A 14299-nucleotide genomic window follows, 5' to 3' on the forward strand; every position below is an offset into this window, starting at 1 on the left:
AAGTTTCAGTCTGCCTTCATTCAGCCCTTCTTTATCCCTGCCCTCCAGTTCCTCCATCTTTCCTGGGTCCTGCAAGGTAAACTGGCTGCCTCATTTTTGGAACCCCCTTTTCAGGCACTTATATTTCAGCTGTTTTCACTCTAAGTTGAAACCACCCACCCATCAGCTTTTTTTCTTCTAAAATACTTATTGGCATCTCATATCTGCTGTGATTTCTCACCCCCTTTTCTCTGTCCTTGTGTATTTCCATCTCCTTATTCTCAGGCTCTGGCCTTCTGGAAGGGAGACAGGGGAAAGTGTCTAGAGCACTGCTCTTCTGTTTGTAAACTCCACTCAGCCCCTGCTCTCAGCCTGCCTCTCATCTCAGCCATACGCCAGGCCATTTAGTGCTGCGTTTATGCTTTGTGTGGTTTGTTGTCGACTTTCAAACCACCTTCTTATGTTCAGCCCTGTGCCTCATCCCAACCCTCCATGTACTAGATAAATCCAAGTTCTGAGCCTTGCAAGTTCTCTGTGCGGGATGGGTTAGCTTGCTGCTGGTTCCTTTCCTGTTTGGTGACTCTTGGTGTCATAGTCTCCTCTACTCTGCTAAGACAGTTATCACTTCTTCAGCCATTTTGCACCTTTCAAAATGTATAAACTCTTGCATCTGCCAATTTTATCCCTGGGTCTGTATCTTTTAATTTTCTTTATTTTTAGTGAAGTTTTGGAAAGAAAATAAATGTATATGGTCAGTACACTAAGTTTAATAAAAAATTGCCAACATTTACTTAAAAGTCACCAATGAATAATGAAATCTTCACTTACATAAAAATCAGGGTTGATAGCAATCATGAATGGTAGTTGCTGTATTATATCACCCTCAGTCTCTGATGTACTTTTTTGTTTTCAAATCTTTTTATTATAATTTAATTGTACAAATTTATGGAGTACGAGTGTGCTAATTAAAATATATTTACATATATATGGTGTGTAATGATAAAATCAGAGTGGTTAGACTTTCTATCTCCTTAAAGTCTAATTTTTTTCATTAACACATAGTAATTGTATATACTTATGGGGTACATTGTGATATTTCAATAAATGAATGCAATGCATACTGATTTAATTGGGGTACTTGGCATTTCCAACTCCTTATCATTATTTTAGGTTTGGAGCATTCAGACTCCTCTTTTCCAGTTATTTGTAAAATATATAATAGATCATTATGAATTATAATTACCCCCTGTACTTAATCACTGTGTAGTATTTCATTTTTATTGGAGTACAGAGTATTAAGAAACTTCTAATTAATAGACAAGTACTTGCAAGTAGTAATGTTTTTAACAGAGTGCCTAGCAGTTTCTTGATACTACAACTCCTTCAGAAGCTTAAAAAAACAATCATAAAAAATTCTGTTTTATTCAAAGTTGACTCACCAACAATATCTAACATAGCTCACATTTTGTCATGGGTAACTTTTCAGTTTGGAGTGAGCTGGTAAGACAGTTTCTTAAGCATACATAATTGAGATCACTACAAGATATCCAAGAATGTCTCTAAAATCTCAGAAAGACGTCTGTTCCACGCTATAAGTGGAGCACACACTTCCCTCTCTTCTTCCTGAAGGCTCATTGAAATAGCAATAAGCAAAGAAGGTCGGGTGGGGGGGAGTCATAATGAACTAAAAAGGGAAGGGCAATATCAACATGTGGAAGTCATTGGTAAGTTTTCCTCAAATAGAAGCTAGTTAATGTGATACCCGTTAATGAGCAGAGGTAGCTCCAGCTCTGAGCATGCCCAGAGAGGCTGAGATAGAGAGATGGTCAGCTTTAGTAGTGATGCCCCTGAAGTCAGGAGTTGATAGTTAGTTGTACTGAGTCCTTATTACATGCCAAATTGTGTTCTGAATGCCTCACTAGATGCTGTCTCATTTATATAGAAACCTTATATTGCCAATACTGTCTAATTCATAACTGAGAAAAAGGAGGCCCAGCAGAGCGGAGCAGCATGCTCAACGTGTTCTAGTGGGTGATGGGGAAGCTGCATGTGGAACTCAAGTGATTTAAATCCAGAACTAACTGCTTTGCCATACTGAGCCTGTTTTTAAACTGTTAAATTTATTTTGTTTTGCATGTAGATTTCAAATGTTAAGGTTCACTTTTATTCTTGACATTTTATCTGCATTTATAAGTTGGAAAGTATTCAAAGATTGCATTTTAAAATTGAGCATGTTCTGCTTATTAAAAGTCAGACAGCACCACAAACTCACAAATCCTAAAACTATCTGTGATATAATTGGATCACAACATGTTGTCCATTCACGTACTTCTTTAGACGGGCTATTTCTGGGCTATTTCAGATGCCCAGTGGAGGCATCTGCGTGTTGCCTAAAGTTGAATTGAGCACAGCATTCCTGGGTTGCTATAATGTACATATTGACTTTCGGAGAGGCCACATGCACCCACCTGAATTTGAAAAACACTAGGGTGGAGCAAACATAAAACACCTCTAATATATTTGTTTTTTCTTTAAAGTACAAGTACTACAATTTTATTCCAAAGTGTGCTTTGGAAGTTTTCAGAAAAATTTTATTCCAAAGTGTGCTCAAAAGCAAGTTAGAGTGTGTAACAAGTCAGCACATAACTCAAGGTCCCTACAGTAGACATCTGAGGGACGTCCCAGTGCTGGCTCACATGGACTCCCTTTCTGATGGAACAGGATACTGGCAGTTTATAGTGTGTGAGTCTGTACTCTTGACCACAGCAGATTGGATCTACATTTGATACTTGACACAAACTAGTCAATTAGATTCTGTCACCTGAGCATTTGGAATTGGAACTGCAATCTTCCTAAAAAAAAAAAGAAAAAAAAAAAAAGAATGTGAGGGAACACATAAGGATGAGAAATAGTCTCATTAACCTTTAGTACCTGATTTCCATCTCTTTCAGCAACCTGGCTGCATTCCAGCCTCAGGTCTGTGACAAGTCCTGAGTCCCTCAAATAAACTTCTCTATTTCTGCTATAACAATTTGAAAGATTGGTGTCTGTTAGTCTAAGTCATAATCCTAAGAAAAGCCTGCCATGTGTTAAAATTCATTGTCAATATGAGTCTTCTTTTTACTTCTCATTCATTTTTGAAATGTTCAAAATATTTTAAATGAATCTTTATTATATTTGTAGATTCGTAGCTTCTGTGGAACATAGTATGAAAACCTTGCAATAGGAATGAATGATTAAATTAGTAGGAATTACAAACATCTCATTGGCAAGGTATATAATTCAAGCCTTCACTTAATTGTATTTGCAAGAAATCTTGTTTTCCTGAGGTGTTTTCTTGTATCTGCTGGATTATCTTGTTGCTTTGGGCTGAGTGGAACTCAAAAAGGAGCCTGTAGATTCCCAGGCTTTCCATGCTGCCCTGGAAGCTGTTGCCTCTGGGCTTATTTTTACTGCTGTTCCTGTCTCTGCCATGAAAAAAAAAAAAAAAAACCAGCTATTTATTTTCATTTGTTTCTACTTGCCTGTTGTTCTCATTGCTGATGTACCTTGTTCTTTCTCCTTGGGCTGTTCAAGGCCTCTCTAGTCCTCAGAAATCATGCCCAACTTACTCAGAGCTCCAGAGGGAAGACAAAGTCTTTGGTCTACCACTCACCCCAGGCAATTGGCAGTGGGAGCATTCATTTCCTGTGAGGCAAAGCCTTTCAACTCTTCATGGTGCCATGGATTCCCATGACCTCAACAAAATAATCACAAAATAAGTTGGCTTATTGTAGATTTCCCCAAATTTGGACTTTTCAGTCAGGTCCATAGTCATCTTGTCATGTTTATTGATTTGGATCAATTGACTGGTTGATTGGAATATTCAGAATGCAAAATAAAAACAAAAACAACCCACTTTCATTGGTCTCTGGGGGTCGGGAAAGTCAAGCTCCTGATTAGAATAGCAAAATTTTTTTTTTTAAAAAAAGCAAATATAAGAGAGAAAAAAATAATAAAAGTGCTAAGGAGAACAAACTAACACACAAGAAAAGAAAGGAAAATGAAAGCAAAAAGGAGCAAAAACTGGGGACCAAGGAAAGCAGAATGGATAGTAGAGACAGAGGTGGAGCCCACTGGCCTTGGCCCTGACATGGGCAGTAAACTGCAGGAGGGTGTAGGTAACAGGAAGAAGACTCTGTTATGCTAAGAGCACCAAAAGAATTTGGGGCAAGAGCGGGGATGCTGAAATGGAGCCAATTATATCCCATGAGTACGTGATTGTGTCAGAACGATCCCCAATATTGTGTATAACTGTGATGCCCTGAAAAAACATTTTTAAAAGAATTCTGAGGCCTAAGAGCAGCCCTGTTATATATCTATCCTTTTAAACCAATCTGAGAAGGAGCTCTAAGGTCTGGAGGGACAGTCATGAAAGGGCGTGTTGACGCGTGAACTTGAGCAGCTCTGCAGAGTGGCAGAATCAGACTGTGCCGTGTCTAAGATGCCCTGCTGGCTTGGCTTTGTTCAGCTACCCAGGGAGCATCTGCTGCATGGTCTTGGGTAACAGTGTTTGATGGAAGTTTATGATATGTAAGGAATTTTCATAACTGTGACCTCACTTGATTCTTACAACCACAGGTTGATAGTTACAGTCCTTTAAGACACTTTAAAAAGTGAGGAAACTATAAATGAAAAAGAAAAGTCATTTTCAATATCTCTTGGCTCCATGTCTCACCTTTAATTCTCTCCATTGTAACACAGTTTGACTCAATGATTAATTTAGTGGAGGCTCAGCTCTGGAAGTCAGGAAACTGCATAGAAATCCCTTCTCTTTATTTGGAACAGGCAAATAATTAAAAAGAAAGCAGATATCAAAGAAGTTTTTATATCTGAGTGTCAAATGTCCTTTCCTATGAAGTCCTATATTTTCTTTACAGGGGCAATGGGATCCTCCTTTTACATGCCCCATTTAAACTTGACAACAGTCATGCGATTTACCTTCATTTTATAATGAGGAAACTGAGGCTCAGAGAGGTTAAGTAACTTCTACATGTTACACAGCCAAACAGTGGATGAGACTGAGCTTGAATCAGGATCTAACCTGAAGTTCTGGTTCATAACCATCACTTTTTGTGGTCTCCATATACTACCATATTGGATTAAGGAAGAATTAAATTCTTTTCAGAAATCACCACCTAAGTATATCAGGAATTGTTATATTTTCGTGGACATTCTTCATCAAAAGCTGGTTTAAAATTTTTGACTTTTAAGTAAACTTAAAAGTAAACTTATCAATAGAAATTACTTTCCTTAATTACTCTTTTCCCTGCAACTATAGATGAGTTTTTTGTTATTTTACTTTTACTTTGCAAATCTTTGCTAAAGTTTATCTATATCACTTTTATCATTTAAATTTTATCATATTTATTTACATACAGTAGAAGTTTTTCTAAAAATAAAATTTCTGAGTAGTAATTCATTTCAAAACTGCATATGCACTTGCTTTATATAGGCATGAATATGACTCTGCTGGATTCTGATCGTCTAGTCCCTTTCCTTCCCTTTGCCTTCTCTTTCTCTACAGCCACCCTGGGACACTTGCCACTTCTCCCTTCTCATAAATTACATTTTAAAGGAACTGGTTTTTTTTTTTCCTCCTTATTTTTGCTGGTTTGAGCAAGCTGCATTCAGTCCAGTTTTTCTGCTGATATTTTGACACCCTTCTCCTTTTTTACTTCACTAATGGCTCCCTTCCCCCTCCTGTGCTCACAGTGACACCCGTGTCCTCCTATTTAAAGAAATGATATGGTCATTTCTCCCAAGTCAGGGTTCTAGTTTTCCACTTACCCTTCATCCCAGAAAGTTAAATATTTAAAATATGCTCATTATTCCATCTCTAGTTCTCCCCTGCCACCTGCCCTGCCCACCATGAATGAATCTTTTAGAATAGAATCACTTGGTTTTCTTTCTAGATTTTGCAGAGGTCTTTAAAAACCTTTGATATGTCCCTATTTTTCAAGAGTTCATTTTTAATCACTTTCTGGACTCAAAACATTCCAGTCTAGCATTGTGTGCGCTACTGAAGGATAAACACATCTTGCCAGCTTCCTTGCTCAGCACCATGTCCTTCCCACCACCTCTCCATAATGTAGAGTTCACTTTGGTCTTGCCATTATCCTTCCAGTCCACTAACCTGATCTCAGCAATTACCATCTTCTTTATCTATTGAAATGTCTAGTGGGAAGTTATCTTTTTTTAAGTCTGGAAAGTCTCTTTCCCCCCATATTTGTGAAATTCTTTAAGTTTTTTTTTTTTTTTTTTAGTTTCCTGCTAACAATTTTCTTTCTCTCTAGCAGCATCTTCAGTTCACTGTGCATGAATTATTTGTTCTGGTTGATGGGCTTCTGTCTAAATGCTGGGCTCCATAAACTGAGTGCATGTGCCAGCTAGCTCACAGGGACTCAGTTTGGCTTCTTAGAATACAGTGAGGAGTATCTGTCCTACAAGCATTCCTCAGAATCTTCTGTTTAAGATTCTTATCTCTGAGTTATATGGTGTGGGAGGGTAAATTTAAGGAGAAATTAGAGGTGAAAATAAATCTAAAAACCTAATAAATATAATGTGTAGATCTTACATAGACCTTTGTTTCAATAAACTAAAATAGGCTCTATTTAGGAAAATCCAAACACTAAAAATTGATATTAAGCCATTATAACTTTTAAATGATAGCATGGAATTAAGGTGATACTTTTAAAAAGAAACCTTTTCACTTGGGGTCATACTACCATATTTATGAATAAAATTATATGAGGATTAAAATTTGCTTGAACATAATTGAAGGTAGTTGGGCATGGTTACAGGTGAATGGCCTTGCACTTAAGTAGAACTGGTCTCCTTTCCCTCCCTGTGTAGGCAGACTTTTCTTCTCCATGTAGTCTTTCCATGTAGCCTTTTGACAACAGAGCTGAGCTTCTCACATGAAGTTTTCCCAAGATTACAAAACTGAGAGTTGCCAGATCTTCTAAAGACTTGGGCCCAGAACTGGCACAGCATCCCTTCCTTTGCATGGTATTGGTTAAAAGGAGACACAGGGTTATCCCAGATTTAGTGCAGGAGAAGACTATGCAATGGCATGAACCCTGGAAGGCATAGTTCATGGGGCTAATTTTTGAAGACAGCTTTCATATCTATTGTACAAATTGAAACTTTAAAGTTTTAAAGTTAAGATGTTTTCCCCCTCAGAGGACTGTTGTGCACAGCCATTTGTGGTAGGTGGAGAGGTCAGGGTCTTTCTCTTCCCCAGTCAGCTTTTCCCTCCAGCTTGCAGTGCTTCTGGCCCAGCTTGTACTCAAGCCCAGAGAGGCAAAAGCAGTAAGAAGGGTGGAAGTTAGATGGTGTCACTCTGGATTCAATCAATGTAAGTTGAATTCCTTCTGCCATGATGGACAAGTGGCTACAGCAGAACCAGTGAATCCCATAAGTTCCCTTGAGATTTCCCTCCAGGTAATTGGGAACTTCTTTCTTACTATACTTTCCTTCTGATGGTACTTTCTTACTGTACTTTCTACTGATGCTCCTGTGTGTCTCTGTGCTCCCCTGAAAGTTCAAGTTTTCTTTATGCTATTTAATAAAGACATTCTGCCAAAATTGCCTCATGGCTCATTCCCACCCACTCAAAGTAATCTTCTTGGGCAGAATCTAGCACAAGTCCAAGCCACCTATATCATATTTTCTTCCCTTGGAAATTACTCACACAGCATTTACCCACCAATCCTGGAATAGAAATTGGTCTCAACATAGTGGCATCTCCTTCATGGAAAACGTTGGAGTGGCTAGCCAGCCACCTCTTCCGGATTTTGGATTTTCCAGGAGGCAGTCAAACATTAAGTCCATTTTGTCCACTTAATGGCAGGGAACATATCAAGCTCTTCAAGTGAATTCCTAGATCTTTTCTTTTGATGAGGCAACAGTCCCAAAGCAATGGGAATGGAGGGTTTACACATCAGCTGTCTCCAAATAAATCTCCTAGGTACCACCCCAAGCTTTTCAGACCCTCAGGATTGGCAAAGAATTTAAGAATTGTGCCCTGGGTTTTCAGGACTTCTTTTTGCAAGTCCTGAAAATGAGTGTTCCATTTCACTTTTGTTTCTAATTTCCATTGTATCTTGTCTCCATCTAACTTTCAATCTCATATCCTACTGTAAATGATCTATATGTACAAGCTGAGTTGACAGTCCTATTCCTAATCCATTTTTTTTTGTACCAGGGTTTGAACTGGAGGGTGTTTAACCACTGAGCCAAATCCTCAATACCTTTTTATATTTTATTTAGAGACAGTGTGTCTCACTAAGTTTCTTAGGGCCTTGCTATTGCTGAGGCTAACTTTGAACTCATGATCCTCCTACCTCAACCTCCTGGGATCATAGGCATGTGCCACAGCTTCCAGCCATCTATTTGTTTTGCATACCTTTCTGAATGTTCTAAAAGGTTTTCTTACCCTAGGTACATTGATTTGGATGGATAGAGGACATAGCTATTTTGAAAACACAGAAAAAAATATATTTATGTTTTAGAAAAATTTATATCCTCAAATTCTCATATATATTACCCAAAGGAAAGACTAAATACTAATGGACTCCCTCTACTCTACAGACATTTGTAGTCTAGAAAATGGGCTACAACACTGACATAGGTGGTCAGTAATTGTGGGCTCACCTCAGAGGGGCAGGCAGTGATGACAACAGAAGGCTACACGGGGGCTTCTCTTTGTTTAGCACTGCTGTATGAAGAAAACCACAAGGTGGTGTAAAGAAAATGGGATAGTAAAGGCCTTTAATTCTTTTGTGAAGTACTTGGAAACTATTAGTAAAAGATGTATATAACTTCCTGAAGTTATTCTTAATCCTTCAGTTTGTATTAATGCATATTACAAAAGAACATAAGACAATTTTAAAATGATGTAAAGTAATAAGAATGCAGATCTCATTTTATATATTTACTGATTATTGGTTTTGACTGGTTTGTTCTCTAGTTTGCATCTTGAATGTCCCCACAAGTCCATGTATTAAAGGCTTGGTCCTTGAAGAGGTGGAGCCTAGTGGGAGGTCTTCAGGCTATTGGGTGAGTGGCTTGGAGGGGACTGTAGGACCCCGGTGTCTTCCTCTCTCTCTTTTTTGCTCTCTGGCCTTAGATAGTTTTGTTCTATCCCATGTTCCCATCATGAGGTTCCATCACAGGCCCAAAGCAACATACCCAATAAATTAATAAGTGGAACCTCTGAAACTGTGAACCAAAATAACCTTTTTCTCTTTGTAAGTTGATTATCTCAGGTATTTGTAACAGTAACTAAAGGCTGACTAACACAGTTTATCCATAAAAGCACCTAGCTGAAAAATGGTTATTGCTACAACCTCAGTCTTTTGTGCTGGCTTCTGGTGTTTATAGATTTCTACCTGAACTTTACTTAGGCCAAAGCTCCAGCTTTTTTTTTTTTCCCAGCTATTCTCAGATTACCTTCCCATTCCATCATTTATTTCTAGTTTTGCTCATTACTTTTCAGGAATATTCGAAACTGTACATTGAATAAGTTACAACATGCCAGGCTTATGATCTAGAATGTTAACTCATGTAAAATATTTGTCCCAGTACTTCAGTAATGACCACACACACACACACACCACACACACACCATACAGTTAACAATTTCACCCCCAAAATAAATTTTATAAACCCTTTCCTCCATGGAAGCAATTCGGTTGGCTCTCACACTGACAAGGCAGAAATAATTTTTTCTAGTTGCACTGAAAATGAACAATATGAAAAGAGGAGATCAGAACAGAAGCTGAATGACCCAGCCCATAAGAGTTCCTGATTTCCCAGGTGATAATGTACATTAATAATGAATAAGGGAGGCCTAACAACTCTCACAAAGAAAAATTCAAATCACCTGAAATGTGCAAAAATGAGCAAAATCTATAAAGAAAAGATCATTTAGGACCATCTAATATATGCAACAGCTTGATTGCACCATTTTTCTAGCCAGGGAGCACTCTAAGCCTCAGTGACTATGCATGGTTACACAGGCTGGGTATACTGTTCCAGGCCTCCAGGGATGCATTGACATAGAAAAGTTTAATAATGCAGTGTCCATGTCAAGTCTCTTGGGGAGACTTACTGTTGATTCCCTAACCCAATATGTGGCCCCTGAGTATATTGAGTGCAGGAACTTCCTCAGAGGTAGATAGAGGGACCAATAAATGTTGTATTCAATGTAACAGAAGAACTGTATTTAGTGGGGAAAATATGTGCAAAATTTTAATACAGATACTCTTCAAGGAACTCTTCCCCCCATATTTTTATGGGTATAATTATACATAATAGTGGGATTCATTGTTACATATTTATACATATGCACTATATAACAATATAATTTAGTCAATATTATTTTCCAGTATTTCCTCTTTCCTTTCCCTCCTGCCTCCCAGATTTTTTTAAAATAAAAATAAATAAATAAAAAAAAACAATCTGTCTAAAGACAAACTTATATTTTAAAACTAACTTTTACTAAGCAAATTGGTTGGTTAATTTAAACACACACACACACACACACACACACACACACACACACACTAGAATTGCGCAAAACCAATTGCTTCTGAAAATGGATTACCATATGCAAAAAGTCATTCAGTCATAAAGAGTAATTGTGCTTGCTCTTGTTATAATGACTCCTATGGCTGCGGAGCAGCAAATGAATATAGTGCATACTTAATATTATTTAGCAGTAAAGTGCTCCCCCTTGTGGACATGCATTGGAATTCTAACAAAAAGGATAAAATCTGTTAAAATACTTTTCATCTCCTCTCAATGTTTACAGAATTTATAAACAAAAGTGTGGGGAGAATAGCTATTTCACTGATGAACTAAATATAAGCTGTAATATGATATAAAAATTTACCTTAGGGCTGGGAAGGTGACTCAAGCGGTAGTGCACTGGCCTCGTATGGGGGCACTGGGTTCAATCCTCAGCACCACATAAAAAATAAAGTTGTTGTGTCCACTGAAAACTAAAATATAAATATTAAAAAAATTCTCTCTCTCTTTTAAAAAAATTTAACTTAAAGTCAAGGCCTTTTAGGTTAATGAAAGGCTGAGACAAAAATCCATTTTAGCATTTTGAGTAGAGCAGGTAATATGATCTTAATGTTTGTGTCTCTCCAAAATTCATGTTGAATCCTAGTCACTGAAGTAATGGTATTGGAAAGTGAAGTCTCTGGGAGGTGATGGGATCATAAGGGATCTTCCCTAGTGAATGAATTTGTGCCTTTATAGAAGAGGAACTGAGAGCTGCCTTGCCCTTTCCACCATGTGAGGATGTGGAAGGAAGGCACTATTGAAGAGCCCTTCTCCACACATGGCATCTGCCAATGCCTGGATCCTGAACTTAGCCTATGAAACTGTGAGAAATAAATTTGTCATTTCTGAGAGGCCCAATCTAAGGTATTTCGTTAGAACAGTTCAAAAGGACTAAGATAGCAGGGATTTTCAATCTGAGTACTACTGACCTTTTGGACTAAACAATTGTTTTTGTGTAGAGCTGTTCTATGCATCTTGGGGTGTTGATTACATCCTGGACTGATGTTTATTAACATCCCTTACTTCTACCCACTTGATGCCAGTAGCAGCCCCTGATAGTCCCACCAGTTCTGGTAATCAAAACTATCTTCAGATACCATCAAGAGTCCCTGGGAGGGTAAGATCATCTTCATTTGAGAGCCACTGGAGCGGAGAGACAACATGATCTGACATCTTTTCATAGGCTCACTCTCTGCTTTTCTGCAGGGAAGAGACAACAGGCAACAGAAATATCATTGAGAGGGGAAATGGTAAAAAGTGCTCAAATCCTGGATTCTGAAAGTTCAAGCTGACAGAAAAAGGACAGCTATAGTGAGAGAAAGATATGAATAATCAAGGATAACATGAAGGATTTGGGCCTGAACAACTAAAATTGAGTTTCTATTAACTGAGATGGGAAGTCAGAAGGAAGTATGGTCTTGGCTGCCATTTGGACTGGGTGGGTAAGTGGGGGTGTAGCTAAAGAGCACACGATTTTGAACACGTAAAATTTGAGAGATTTTTTTAAGACTCCTAAATGGAGATTCAAGTTGCATTGAATATAGTCTGGAAATGAGGAAAGCCAGATTGTTAGCACAAGTTTGAGAGTCATTAGGCTTATAGATAATATTGGTTGAATGCACCTAGGAAGTGAATGGAGTCTTGAATAAGTCCTACCCTTCAATGTAAGGAATATGGGAAGGAATCAACAACAACAACAACAAAAAAGACACAGTAGGAATGTGATAAGACAATGCGATATTCTGGAAGTCATGTATTTTTAACAGCTTTTACATGAAATGGCTTTATCTTAGTAACTGCCTCTTTCATGTGATCACTTGTGAATATGAGCCTTGTCCATGAAAGGACAAAGTTCTTGTTGTTATGTTCAGTGCTGGGGATTTAACTCAGGGCCTCCTGCAAGTTAAGCAAGTGTTCTACCCTGAGCAACACCCTCAGCCCCCATGTTGTTATATTTTAATGTCTTAATTCCTTTTGTTATTGAAAGAGACAGAAAAGAAGAATGGAAACAGGAATCAAAATTGCATCATGGCATAATTATAGACATTATTCATAAGTAGGGCTGGAAGAAAACACAAAAAATAAATACATAGATGTGGCCAGGCAGAATTGTGGATACTCTTTCTTTGGCTCTGTCTTTTCTTTCTATGTTTTTAGTACTGTTCTTTTTTCTTCTGTTCTCAGTAAACATGTATTATCTAAGATGAGTCTAATTTTGTAATTTATTATAAAAAACTCAAATTTACAGAAAATTTGAACAGCAAAGTGAACCACCCTGTACTGTATACATCACTCAGCTAAAATGAACAACTCACAGCCAATCCTGCTTCATTTATATTCCCTATTCATCTTCCTCCACTTTTAATTTGAAGCAAATGCCAAAATCATGCCATTTTGTGGTAAATATTTTAGTGTCACTAGAAAGACTCTAAGAAAAGCTGGGTATGGTGGCGCACGCCTGTAATCCCAGTGACCTGGAAGCCTGGCAGGAGGATCACAAATTCCAGGTTAGCCTTAACAATTTAGTGAGGCCCTAAGCAACTTAGCAAGACCCTTTTCAAAATAAAAACCAAAAAGGGCTGTGGATGTGGCTCAGTGGTTAAGTGCCCCTGGATTCAATCCTTGGTACCAAAAGGCAAACAACAAAAACAAAAACAGTGGGGCGCCGTGGCACAAGCCTGTAATCCCAGAGGCTTGGGAAACTGAGGCAGGGGGATTTCGAGTTCAAAGCCAGCCTCAGCAATAAAAGGGAGGTGCTTAGCAACTCAGTGAGACCCTGTCTCTAAATAAAATACAAAATAGGGCTGGGAATGTGGCACAGGGGTTGAGTTCAAAATCAACCCCCCAATGCCATCTTCCCCCCCAAAACAAAAGACATAGTTAAAAATACCATTATCATACCCAAAAAGTTAACAGTAATTTTTAAATTGTTAAATAATGTGTGAACTTGCATTTCTTCCCCCCCCCTTTTTAAGTTTTTAAATTGATTTAGGGTCTAAATCAGGTCCACACATTGTGATTGGTTCCTATTTCCTAAGTCCCTCTTATTCTATAGGTTCTACCTTTACTGCTCCCACCCTCACAAAACTTACTAAAACGGTTGTGCCAATTGCATTGTTTTGTTGTCAGTCAACATGACCTTCAATCCTATTTGCTTTTAATTGGTAGATGCTTCATCAGATTAAGGTGTGTCTCTTTGGCAAGTGGCATAAGAATGTGCTTTTTTCTATTCTTTTAGCAGCTCTTGATGACCAATGCTCATCTCTTTTAGAAGTTGCAAAACGGTGAGATTGTAATTCCATTGTTCCTTTTTCATGTATTAAATGGAATTTATTTTTAAAGAGAAATAAGTTTTCATCTAATTTACCTACCCAGCAACACAGTTTTTACTGCAAAGTCAGAAAATATTATTTTACATTCATTTACCCATTTTCAAAATAATTAATCACAAGCCATCCACCATTGGTGACTGACTAGAGCTTTGTTTTTGCATAGTTTGTCTCTTTAGTATCATTCTGAATTCACGTACATAAATTCATTCAACATTTCAACTCACTGCTGTATTATTATTATTATTTTGGTACTGGGAATTGAACCCAGGGTCACTCAATCACTGAGTCACATCCCTAGCCCCCCCCCTTTTGTTTTTTTTTGTATTTTTATTTAGAGACAGGTCTAAATTAAGTTGCTGAGGCTGGTTTTG

This window comes from Ictidomys tridecemlineatus, chromosome 4 (genome assembly GCF_052094955.1).
Source record: "Ictidomys tridecemlineatus isolate mIctTri1 chromosome 4, mIctTri1.hap1, whole genome shotgun sequence".
NCBI lineage: Eukaryota > Metazoa > Chordata > Mammalia > Rodentia > Sciuridae > Ictidomys > Ictidomys tridecemlineatus.